Below are 13,141 nucleotides of genomic sequence, written 5' to 3'. Positions count from 1 at the left end.
TACACATAACTGAACAACGTAATTTACTCGTGCGAGTTTCACTGACGGTGCTGCTTTCAATCTTAGATCCATTACGGGTCTCCAATGGCTGTGAAACCTCTTTTAATTGCCGCGACTCAGAACGCACGAGTGTAATCACCCATACGGGCTTAACTGGTCCTTAAGTACCGATGTAGCGCGCAGCTGTGATAAAGTCGCGCTCGGGACTTGAGCGGCTCATAAAGCGATGACATAACATTTCCCCTTGTCTTCGTATTGTTTTTTCTTTTTACCACGCTATGCTAATATCTTAATATTTAGGTGCCAGAATACTTCAGTTAAGCTATTATCTGTAGATTAAAAGTCGTGGGTTCTTGGGTGTCGTTATGAAGGAACTAGTTAACAGATCATGGATAGTATTATTAACAGGACACGAATGTAATGAATTTCAACAGTTGAGATAAGCAGACGGGTTACCGCATTCGTGGGAATGATTATTTTGTGGGTATATAAAGGCAGTGAGTCTAGAAGTCAGAAACCCATCAGTCCGAATTGTGGTCCCAACATCAAACTGCTTAGTAATATTATTGTAAAAAAAAAAAAAAACACGGTACGTTTACATTCTCCAAATAAATTATTTTTCCGGACCCGGAAGCTACTACGTTGTTACCCAGTAAAATCTCAGTTGGCGGTCGACCTACGAACTTCAGCAATACCAGTCTGATTTACAACTATCTGAGCCACGAAACCCTATCATGAAGGAGGAACAAGGTAAAATACGAGATACATTAAATTGCAGAGGAGTTCGTCCGACGTCTGATACGTAAACTGGTGCAATAGAATGGCATGCCTAAATGCAAAGGTAGTATATATCCCTCTCTCGAAGGAGGAAATGAAGACCCTTCTCCCAGTAGACGATTGTGGTGAAAGTATAAAACGGTGCCCATGACGCCATCTCCCAGCAGGCCCTCTGTTTCGTAGGATATCTTCTGTCTGCTCGGCGACACAGGTGTTGTCGAATCGTGCAAATAAATGCGATTAGCACTTAGAAAACGCAGCACCACGTTTTAGATACTATGGACGGACAGGAAGTGAGTGGAACGGTGATGGAATCTGGTGGTAGTACACCACATGATAAACTGAATTAGAGCGATCTGCCTACTAGCGTGTGTCGTGGCATGGACTCCACTGCGATACCGTAAGGATAGGAAGCCATCTCTGTCCAAGACCGCTCAACAGAACTCGATGGGGATTGTGTCGAAGATGCATACATCATATTCTCTGGCGCTCCCAATGTGCGTCTTCAATAAATCTGAGGTCACTACCATTCAAAATTTTTTCGTTGTGCGGCTGCGATGAACTAGGTCTGCACAAGGAATAGGAGCTGGGTTCCTATGCAAGCGAATTTCTACCTGTTCCACAGAATTAGTAACACCAATCTATACATTTATATCAAAAGTGGACTGTGACATTCAAGTATTCGAGATACCGCAAAATTCCCAATTTCTTCGCTCTCGGCGGCTAAAAAATCGGGTTTTGTTATTTGAAGATCCAATTTTTTTTCTGTAATCGGAAATAATGTAATACCGCTCAGCATTCATTCTAAACTCAATTAGTACAAACAGGCAGGTTTCTGAAAGAGGCCACAACTTCTTCATATTACATTATTTCAGTTTGACATTTTAGTGACAGCGCTTTACTATGCTATAAGAAACCTGTCACCTGTTTTCATATGACAGATAAAGGAGTAATTGAACCACGTTTCAAATGTATTTATCCCTTCTTTGAGGAACCTCTTCGTGTTAAGCGAGATTTCTCTGTACCTCCTTCTGAATACAGTGGGCTCCAACAATACTGGAGGTCATCTCGTTACACAGCAGCAGAAACATCTGGCATAAACAACGTGGGGGCCTTGCATGTGGAGAAGGACAAATTACGAGCCATCCTATGGAAATGTTAGATCAACGGTGACGTGTAAGGTGGTGAAAGAATTCAATAACTTTACATACAGTTTCAAAAGTATCAGTGAATCAGCAATGGTATTTTGGATAAATCACCCGCATACAGGTTTATTTCTCCATTGGTTTGAAAATTTGTTTTATTTTCTTCTTTAATACTCTTTATTAATTCATTTGAGCCTGTTTAACACTCTCCAGTGTTTCTAATAAACATATAAGCACTAATGCCCAGCTGATGACGTAGGTATGTCTCGCCTACGTGTTTATGTTTGTTCTACTATAGTTGTTCGGTATCCCAAGAAGAGCACAAACCTCTGGAGAGGAAGAAGGTTTGTCAGGGCTAAACGTCCACTGTCGATGTGATTAGAGTCGAAACGAAAGCTCGGATTTGAAGAAAACGGAAGAGGAGTGGATTCGTGCGTTGTTACTGAGTAATGTGGCACTGTGATTAAGGTGTAAGGTGGCAGAATAAATGATCAGATTCGCACCTTACATGACACATTTATACATCGCAGTGAGAAGGTGAAGGTACCTAAAGTAATTCGGCGGTTATGAGAACATTTACCTATCAGTATGGAATACAAAAATGGATGACAGCCAATCATGGTAATTAATACACTGTTCCTATATAGTGCATGTCTTTCGGAAGGTGGAACAGCCAATGTGAATCGCTTTTAGTTTTGAAAAGCCAGTCTACAAAGGCGTAACGAAGGCGTGCTGAGGGGGTTACGACGAAAACCACTTAAAGGGGTGGCATGAGGAAAGTCAGCGACCCCGTCCCAGGTGATTCGGGCCGGAGGACCGTGTGTAGCGGCACATCTGCACAAGGAACAGAGAAAAAGCTTTGGAAAGCTGCATTTCGGAATTCCAACAGGATACGAACAAGAGTCAGTGAAACATTTCGTGCAGCGAGTGGGACACACAGAAAGGTCAATACACTTCAGGAGTCTAGAATGGGCACAAAACGTCCAATTGGCGGAAACGCACTAGGAAGGAGAAAAATACTGAAGTTTCGACGCAGTTTGATAGAAGGGACATTGCGATGGGTAGAGAGAGTTTCTACAAAATGAGAGGAATGCTCCTATTGGTCGAAAAGGGTTGTGACGTGAAAAACGAATGAAGCAAAGCGGGGGAGGCAGTTCTGCCATGAGTAAGACAAGCGAGAAATTTTCGGGGGACTCTTCTCAGACCTGGAATCAAGTACAGTATGGAATGCTTAACGCACCTTACGACGCAGAGAAGAAATTTGTGTGGACACTGCATTCACAGTGGCAGCACTCCAGCCAGAAATTAGCTGTAGCAACGTTTAGCTCCAACTGTGGAGAAACGAAACAGCCAAATTAATTAATTGTTCTTGCGAGAACTCAGAGGGCACTATAATATGCACGGTGCTCCAACCATGCACTTGTATATCACCACCTACAAAGATTAGGGATGATTATGTCTTTTCTCGCATAAAGAGAAATATAGGGAAAGTTTCTGCTAGAAAGTTCAGCAAAGGTCAGATTAGTTTTATAGGAATTTCAAGGGGAGAGAGCGGCGTTGCAGACAGCAGCACATCGTAGCTTAAGGTAAATAACGCGTGCAGAGGCGTAAACGTCGTTGTTTCACCAGCTTCGAGCGGCCTTGGGTGATGTTGCGCTCAAATTTGTCACATAACTAACCATCCACCGTAGACTTGATTGTCATCCTAGATAGTACCGAACTTTGAACCAGAATCGGACGATTTTCGTAGTACTGACCAACATCATGACATATGAGTAGGAGCAATTTTGTAAAGAAACTTTCAATTAAACTTTCATTATATTGTGCTTGGGATTAATGTTCTTTCAGAGAGTTAATATTTAGGGTTGTTGTGTACAAGATTATTTCAATTTTTTGATGTTGGCGAGATGTGTTATCCATTGCACTGTTTTATGTTGTTGAGTTGAAAACTGTGTAAAAGCGTCTATTTTCGGGATAAAAATTGCGACATTAAACTTGTAGTTTCGCCTTACACAGTTGTTTTCAATTCTAAAATAAGCAAACCACAACTTGCAAAGGTACTTGGCCATCATTCGTATAAACCAGCCTCCTAGCTTCTCTAAATAAATAACATCTAATAGTTTAATAATCGCCATAGAATTTGTCTGATCCGTCCTATTCTGCATCCTATTTATAAATTTAGCGTATGGAGTACTGTTTATTTATGAATGTAGTACATAAATGAATTAGCCTACATCAGTTTTGTATCCTGGTTGCAACGTTTTTTTTGGGGGGGGGAGGGGGGGTTAACGATCAGGATATAAAAGAGATTTACCACTGTAGTACTACATTTACAAATGGGATGCAAGAGAAGGCCAGATCAGATTATGAGAAATTTTCTGATTTTCATTGCAATATTTATTATCATTAGATAATGTACATTACGCGCCTGGAAGTCAGTGGGAGACGTTGAGGTTAATAGGAGCTAAGCAGCTGAGATTTTCCTGGACACAGGTATCAGACGCGTGTTGAGCTGCAGTTAACGTAACAACGTACACTGTGTGCTTTCTTTCTCTAGTAGTTACTACGGTTCGTCATAGCCTCTAGTCGATTTTACGCGTCTTGGGAACTAAAAATAAACAAAAAGCCGCTCAACAGCTGAAGATGAGTGCGAGTGGCGTTCTTTTAAAAACGTCAGAACTGACCTCGTGCCTTATTGTTGTTCATTCCGTGCTTGTGCTTCGATTACATTGAGCTGGTTGCCGATAGCGCGTTACACTCTATTTTTCTGTTATTATTTTTAGCCTGCTATTCTCTTGAAGGGTTGTAAGGAAACGGTGGTAGGCCTCGCAGGAATTTGATTTCCGTTCCCAGTGGTTGCGAGTGGAGAGCGTCCACCACTGCACCATCTCGTTCCGTTGATTTATGTCTATGTCTTTCGTGACGTTGTCTTCTCAGTGGAACGCTCCGAAGCTTCGTTTCAGATTTACGATGGCAATCCATCAATGATGCGCCACATTCTTTTCCTACCCACTGTGTGTAAAAACAAGTCTGCCTCTCAAGTAGCGTTCATTCAACGCCGACACTTGTCCGTACTCAGGGCATTCGCACGAGAGGGCCGTCAGACCGCCACAACTGTAGGAGTTTCTACACAGGACGTGTCACAAGTATGAGCTATAACTGGCACTAATGGAAGTGTTGTGTCACACGAACTCGACGTCTTGTCATCCGATACTGTGCAGCTAAATAGTGTCCGCCACGCGATGCAAAGGTGCCTTTACATGATATCCTCATGTGTGCTGCTCTAGTTAAAGGCGTCTGGTAACAAAGGCGTGTGTGTTAAAGCAGGCTGAACACATGTACATGTCGCGTAAGCGCTGTAGCCACAGAGTCCTTGCGGTCATATGAAATTGTTAGCTCATGCTAGGAAAACCTGTGATGCGTACCTTAGGACATGGTAACCTTATCTTGTGATGCGTTTTGCGCAAAGATGTGCGCTGGAAATAAAGTTTCATTACCCGGAAGATATGTCTCCCATTGTTCCTGAAATCGGAAAGCACCTGAGGAAGTTACCTGATGGACAGTGTAGTTTAGTAGCATTTTATAACATTTATCATGTAACGAAATTATTTCAAGACTTTTTTAAACATACAAAAATAGCAGAATAAGAACAAAAATGGTTCGAATGGCTCTGAGCACTATGGGACTTAACATCTGAGGTCATCAGTCCCCTAGACTTAGAACTACTTAAACCTAACTAACCTAGGGACATCACACACATCCATGCCCGAGGCAGGATTCGAACCTGCGACTGTAGCAGCAACGCGGTTCCGGACTGAAGCGCCTAGCACAACTCGGCTCAGCGGACGGCCAGAATAAGATCGCTTATTAGCTTACATGCATTAGGAAACAGTTCTGACAGCCTAAAAAAATTCTGTTTTGTGAATAAAACTGATCCCAGACAAATGAAAAACGGATTTCGTTATCACGGTCACACATTTCCATGTCAATGATTTTATTCATAAACTCAATAATTTGCACAACCTTCTTCAGTTTGTTACACATCAAACGTACTGATTAGCGAGCTAGTCACATTTTTATTTAGATAAACTTCACAGCTGTACTTGCGTTATAATTTGTAGTGTAAGTTCGTAGGCTTCCACCACCTGTGTCAATGGAGATAAAGTCAATTTTCGTATTAGGCTACATAATTATGAAATACTAAAGAATGTATTTGCTATAGTGTTCCATAAAGATGCGGCCTGATACCGAAAACGATTTGTAGTACTTTCTGATCTTTGTCGTACTTAATAGCGGATGATTTGAGCCGACAGTGCAGGATATCGGTTTATAATATTTTTAAACATTTTATTATTAGACTAACCATATGTCAGATGGTGGAAAATTACACGCATTTTATACTGTAGGTGCCATACTATGTGCAGCTGCACGCTAGGAATGTGATAGTGGTGAAAAGAACTCCACTGAGACAGATTTTGCAGAATTACCCACAAAATAAAATGTCGAGTTGTTACGTGGTTAGTTACGTAAGCACTCTTACCAGGTGGGATTAATAGAGTAGGGCGCGAAGATCTAACGAACAAGTGCGCATTTCGTCTGTGGTTCGATTAGTACTTACAGAAAAGTTACGCAGATGCTCATCAAACTGCAGTGGCAGGCGCTACAAGAGAGATATTGTACATCATGGAGAGGTTTGCTGTTAGTAGGACATATCAGGTCAGTCCATAACGTTTCGAATCTGGGTGGATAAAAACTAAAGAAATAATTGTTCTACATAGTCTCCTCCCCCACATAATGTTCGTACAACTCCGTGAAGCTGCTAGAAAAGACGTTCTTTGGAATGCTGGTGGCTCGCACTCACATAGGATTAAAAGAACGCTTAATGAGAATTTCTGCACTTTGTCGTTTTGTGGTACGTCCGCATTGGTTACACTAAGTCCCATCACCCAAGATGATTATCTCCAAGAAAGAATTGTCCGCATTTTACATTTCAGCCAAGTTGACTCAGACGTCGATGCGTCCTTGACACGTTACGAACAAAACAAAGTAACAGACTGAAAGAAAAGTCTATGATCTTCCTCACTGCTTAAAGAGCTTGTTGAGACATAGAGAGTATTGAATGAGGAAGCATTTGTAGACTTACAGAAAGCTTTTGACAGTGTTGACTAGAATACTCTCTTTCAAATTCTTAAGCTGGCTGGGGTAAAATGCAGGGAGCAAAAGGCTATTTACAATTTGTACAGAAACCATATGGCAGTTATAAGAGTCGAGGGGCATGAAAGGGAAGCAGTGGTTGCGAGGGGAGGGAGACAGGGTTGTAGCCTATCGATGTTATTCAATCTGTATCTTGAGCAAGCAGTAAACAAAACAAAAGAAAAATTCGGAGTAGGAATTAAAAATCCATGAAGAAGAAATAAAAACTTTAAGGTTTGCCGATGATATTGTAATTCTGTCAGAGACAGCAAAGGACCGGGAAGAGCAGTTGAACGGAATGGACAGTGTCTTGAAAGGGGGATATAAGATGAACATCAACAAAAGCAAAACGAGGATAATGGAATGTAGTCGATATAAGTCTGGTGATGCTGAGGGAATTAGATTAGGAAATGAGAGGCTTAAAGTAGTAAATGATTTTTGCTATTTGGGGAGTAAATTAACTGATGATGGTCGAAGTAGAGAGGATATAAAATGTAGACTGGAAATGGCAAGGAAAGCGTTTGTGAATAAGAGAAATTTGTTAACATCGAATATAGATTTAAGTGTCAGGAAGACGTTTCTGAAAGTATTTGAATGGAGTTTAGCCATCTATGGAAGTGAAATGTGCACGATAAATAGTTTAGACAGGAAGAGAATAGAAGCTTTCGAAATGTGGTGCTACAGAAGATTAGATGTGTAGATCACATAACTAATAAGGAGGTATTGAACAGAATTGGAGAGAAGAAAAATTTGTGGCACAACGTGACTAGAAGATGGAAATGGTTGATAGGGCATATTCTGAGGCATCAAGAGATCACCAATTTAGTATTGGAGGGCAGCGTGGAGGGTAAAAGTCGTAGAGGGAGACCAAGAGATGAATACACTAAACAGGTTCAGAAGGATGTAGGTTGCAGTAGGTACTGGGAGATGAAGAAGCTTGCACAGGATAGAATAGCATGGAGAGCTGCAACAAACCAGTCTCTGACTGAAGACCACAATAACAACAATTATATTTTGGTGTTACCAGTGCTTTCCATCACTGTACGAAAACTTTTCAAGATCTGTCGGTCAGGTAACTTGAACTAGCGATGGTATTCCGCGGGATTAGTATTTACCACATTGATTACTGACGAAATACACGAGAGGAACAGGCGGTCAGTAATGGAGTCGGAAAGAGTAAAAAATATTGCTGTAGTACATCTACATCTACATTTATACTCCGCAAGCCACCCAACGCTGTGTGGCGGAGGGCACTTTACGTGCCTCTGTCATTACCTCCCTTTCCTGTTCCAGTCGCGTATGGTTCGCGGGAAGAACGACTGCCGGAAAGCCTCCGCGCGCGCTCGAATCTCTCTCATTTTACATTCGAGATCTCCTCGGGAGGTATTAGTAGGGGGAAGCAATATATTCGATACCTCATCGAGAAACGCACCCTCTCGAAACCTGGGCAGCAAGCTACACCGCGATGCAGAGCGCGTCTCTTGCACAGTCTGCCACTTGAGTTTGCTAAACATCTCCGTAACGCTATCACGCTTACCAAATAACCCTGTGACGAAACGCACCGCTCTTCTTTGGGTGTTCTCTATCTCCTCTGTCATCCCGACCTGGTACGGATACCACACTGATGAGCAATACTCAAGTATAGATCGAACGAGTGTTTTGTAAGCCACCTCCTTTGTTGGTGGACTACATTTTCTAAGGACTCTCCCAATCATTCTCAACGTGGCACCCGCCTTACCAACAATTAATTTTATATGATCATTCCACTTCAAATCGTTCCGCACGCATACTCCCACATATTTTACAGAAGTAACTGCTACCAGTGTTTGTTCCGCTATCGTATAATCATACAATAAAGGATCCTTCTTTCTATGTTTTCGCAATACATTACATTTGTCAATGTTAAGGGTCACTTGCCACTCCCTGCACCAAGTGACTATCCGCGGCAGATCTTCCAGGATTTCGCTACAACTTTCTAATGTTGCAGCTTCTCTGTATACTACAGCATCATCCGCGAAAAGCCGCGTGAAACTTCCGACACTATCTACTAGGTTCAAATGGCTCTGAGCACTATGGGACTCAACTGCTGTGGTCATTAGTCCCCTAGAACTTAGAACTACTTAAACCTAACTAACCTAAGGACATCACACACATCCATGCCCAAGGCAGGATTCGAACCTGCGACCGTAGCAGTCGCACGTTTCCGGACTGCGCGCCTAGAACCGCGAAACGACCGCGGCCGGCATCTACTAGGTCATATGTGGAAAGCAGTAGTCCCATAACACTCCCCTGTGGCACTCCAGAGGTTACTTTAGCGTCTGTAGACGTCTCTCCATTGAGATCCCGGGGAATACGGGTGAGGTGGTCATCCTAGTGCCGGTACACAGAGTTTGGAAAGGTCTGTCACGGAGGAACAGTGAGTGAGTCCGGACGTGGTGCAGCCAGCGGGCCGGAGCAGCAGAGTACAGACGGCGAGGAGGTGGCAACGTGGGCCGCTGGCGGGATGCCTGCCGTCCCTGAGCGGTCCCGGAGTGGGGGCGGGGCGGCCACACATGCTACAGCCCGCAGCAGCACACGCCCAGCAGGGCCGCCTCCGCCACAGGACTGGACGGAGGACCGGCTAGTCGGAGATACCGTTACCCTCTACCCACTGCTCCGCTCCACCTCGTTTCGTGCTCCGATCACAGGAGTTATATCCCCACCGCATTCGAAAGTCCCTTATCCTCGTGTCGTATATCAGCATCAGAGAATATTAAAATTTTGGAAACCTCTTCCGTGCGCCGCAGCTTTTTCGGTAGGCTTACGGCTGGACTGAGGTTTACGTCTGTCGAATTCCAACCTTGTAATTTACACTTCGTAGACTAATAAAATAGAAGCCAGCTGTGGACAGTTTCTAAAATAACATACTATGTCTCAATAAAAGTAGACAGAATGTTAAAAAATATATCGGCTCAACCACTTGTTTATAGTGTAAAACACTAAGATTGACGCGTTTCGAAAGTCAAATTTACATCATCAGAACAATAAAAAGTAAAAGAACCTGTTAAAACTCGCTAAAATGCGAGTGAGCTGATTCGCGTTTCAGTGACGTGTTCGGCTACGTGGTGTGTGGTATCAACGAAGTCGCACGGGCGGTTTACGACGATAGAGGAGAGAGTCAGGTGGTTAGATCTTGAACACTAAAGGCGATATCATTTTAGAGTTTTTTATATTTTGACGACTATGTGGAGATGCACCTTCGAAGACACGGCTGCAACAAGAGAAGTAGCCACGATGTTTTAATTTCATTATCAATTTTATTGTGCTTGGTGTACGTTCCACTTTAGCTACTTCTCTTGTTGCAGCCGTGTCTTCCAAGGTGCATCTCCACATAGTCGTCAAATAATAAAAAAAACTCTAAAATGGTATCTCCTTTGGTGTTCAAGATCTAACCACATGACTCTCTCCTCTATCGTCGTAAACCGCCCGTGCGTCTTCGTTGATACCACACACCACGTAGCCAAACTCGACACTGAAGCGCGAGTGAGCTCACTCGCATTTTAGCGAGTTTTAACAGATTCTTTTACTTTTTATTATTCTGATGATGGAAGCTTGACTTCCGAAACGCGTCAATCTTAGTACTTTACACTATAAAAAAGTGGTTGAGCCAATATATTTTTTAACATTGACATTCACAACCACGTCCTCTCATCCAGTATAGATAAAATCAAAGTAGACAGACATTTCAGAAGAAGTGGAGATTTACGTCACGGACGCAAAAAACCGGATAAACTTCTCAGTGAGCAAACTGAGTTTTTCAACCAATGAGTATTTCAGTATTTACTGCAATTTGTTTAGGTGAGTTAGTTGCTGATTCCTGCATACATGCTCCATCTCATCATGAGCCGCCTTGTGTAGGGCGGCTTCACTGTGCTGCCGTGACCGCGTCTTCTCTTCGTAACACCTACCCAGCTGACGTAGCCGGAAGAAGAGGGCCAGCCAGCTGCAAGAAGGAAGTGCCCTGGCCATGCTCTCCGTGTCGTCTCTCTTAAGACAGGGGCACTCGGAAAGATTCTGTGACGCCACTTTAGTCAGCTCGGCGCCACGACGTATGCAGATTCTGCAAAGAACTTGTGACGTTACGCTCGTCGGCTTGTCCGCCACACCTTGTGAATGCTCGGCACTCTGCAGGGCCCACAGGAAATCTATATTTAATTGAAAAGGCAACCACTAAATGTCTTAATATAGTCGTGGGCTGTACAGAAATAGCACGAATTTAAATATGCAGTCAAGAATTATTAAAATCGTCTGAAATAAAACTTCCTGGCAGAATACAACTGTGTGTCGGACCGAGACTCCGACTCGGGACGTTTGCCTGCCGCGGGCAAGCGCTCTACCATCTGAGCTATCTAAGCACGACTAGTCCTCACAGCTTTACTTCCGGCGGCACCTCGTCTCCTACCTCCCAAGCGAGCGCTTGCCCGCGGAAGGCAAAGGCCCCGAGTTCGAATCTCGGTCCGGCACACAGTTTTAATCTTCCAGGAAGTTTCATATCAGCGCACACTCCGCTGCAGAGTGAAAGTCTCATTCGTCTGAAATAGTTACTCGCTCCCTGTCGGAAACGGCTGCTGGCACTCGTAAGACCGGCAGTGTCACGTGTTGTGACGTACGCTTCACGGCCTGTCTTTCTCGTGGGCCTCGTCCTAAGCCTATGTGCAGCCGCGTAAACACCCAGGAGCCTGAAAGGCAGCGTCACCGGACACCGAAGTATATACCGTAAAGCTAGTTACTCTCTGTCTTTTTGACTGCGAAGGCCGTATTTTGTTCTGAATAGATTCTACTCTTACAACAACCAGTATTTACTCTCGTGTTTATTGAATAACTCACTGAAATATTATTGTAATGATTATCATATCTTATTGTTTTTATGACTGAATATTGTGTTATGGAGGACCCGCGCATCTAGCGCAAAGAGTAGCGAAGGAGAATTGCAGTTGGTTGTATGTTTGTAATTCCCCGATTTTTGATTTTATGTTTAGTTGAGTCGCGCGGAGTGGCCGCGCAGTTTGAGGCGCCATGTCACGGATAACGCGGCTCCTCCCACCGGAGGTTCGAGTCCTCCCTCGGGCATTGGTGTGTGTGTTGTTCTTAGCATAAGCTTGTTTAAGTTAGTTTAAGTAGTGTGTAAGTTTAGAGGCCGATAACCTCAGCAATTTGGTCCCTTAGGAATTCACACACAGTTGAACATTGTGTTTAGTTCATAAAGCATGAATACTTTTTCACCAAATACCGCCCCTTGGTGTGAAACATCAGCGTGTTAATAACAGTTAACTAAGCTCACAAGAATATTTAGTGAAAATAGTTGCACTTGTTTCGCGAAGCTTTTCTGTTCTCCATTGAAGCACCTGAAGATCGCCCCTAAATGCCGAAAACGAATATGATTAGACCATAAAAAAAGAAATATTACAGTAGTACACTAAAGTAAGTCATTCACCGTCTCCCCAAACGGAACGTCGTGTTCCCTTGTGTCACAATACTGGTATTTTCCTTAATTTAGAATTTTCTGTCATAGCGGTTGTCATTGCTGTGGTCTTCAGTCCAGTGACTGGTTTGATGCAGCTTTCCGTGCCACTCTATCCTGTGCAAACTTCTTTATCTCCCAGCACCTACTGCAATCTACATCCTTCTGAATCTGCTTAGTGTATTCATCTCTTGGTCTCCCTCTACGATTTTCACCCTCCACGCTGTCCTCCAATGCAAAATTTGTGATCCCTTGATGCCTCAGAACATGTCCTACCAACCTATCCCTTCTTCTAGTCAAGTTGTGCCACAAACTTCTCTTCTCCCCAATTCTGTTCAAAACCTCCACGCTGCCTTCCAATACTAAAGTGGTGATCCCTTGATGCCTCAGAGAATGTCCTACTAACCGATCCCTTCTTCTAGTCAAGTTGTGCCACAAATTCCTCTTCTCCCCAATCCTGTTCAATACCTCCTCATTAGTTATATGATCTACCCATCTAAGCTTCAGCATTCTTCTGAATTACCAC

This window comes from Schistocerca gregaria, chromosome 5 (genome assembly GCF_023897955.1).
Source record: "Schistocerca gregaria isolate iqSchGreg1 chromosome 5, iqSchGreg1.2, whole genome shotgun sequence".
NCBI lineage: Eukaryota > Metazoa > Arthropoda > Insecta > Orthoptera > Acrididae > Schistocerca > Schistocerca gregaria.
This window is presented reverse-complemented; position numbering follows the sequence as displayed.